This window comes from Myotis brandtii, unplaced genomic scaffold, assembly GCF_000412655.1.
Source record: "Myotis brandtii unplaced genomic scaffold, ASM41265v1 scaffold889, whole genome shotgun sequence".
Lineage (NCBI taxonomy): Eukaryota > Metazoa > Chordata > Mammalia > Chiroptera > Vespertilionidae > Myotis > Myotis brandtii.
Genome location: NW_005371640.1, coordinates 1,037,788 through 1,038,171, shown reverse-complemented (window position 1 = coordinate 1,038,171; position 384 = coordinate 1,037,788).

Sequence of the window (384 nt, the reverse complement as noted above, 5' to 3'; positions counted from 1 at the left end):
GCATCGAGCAATATATTAAAAAGATCATACACCATGATAAAGTGGGGTTTATTCCAGGGATGCAAGGCTGGTACAATATTTGCAAATCAATAAATGTGATACATCACATAAACAAATTGAAAGACAAAAATCACAGGATCATATTAATAGATACAGAAAATGCATTCGACAAAATCAACACCCCTCCTATATAATAAAAGGCTAATATGCAAATTGTCCCCTTGGGAGTTTGATCGCTCGTTATGATGTGGCTGACCACCAGGGGGTGGCGCAGAATGAAGGAAGGTCCCAGCCGGTGACTGGCAGTCAGGGGAAGGAAGGCCCTGATCATCCCTGATCGCCGGCCAGGCCTAGGGACCCTACCCGTGCACAAATTTCATGCAC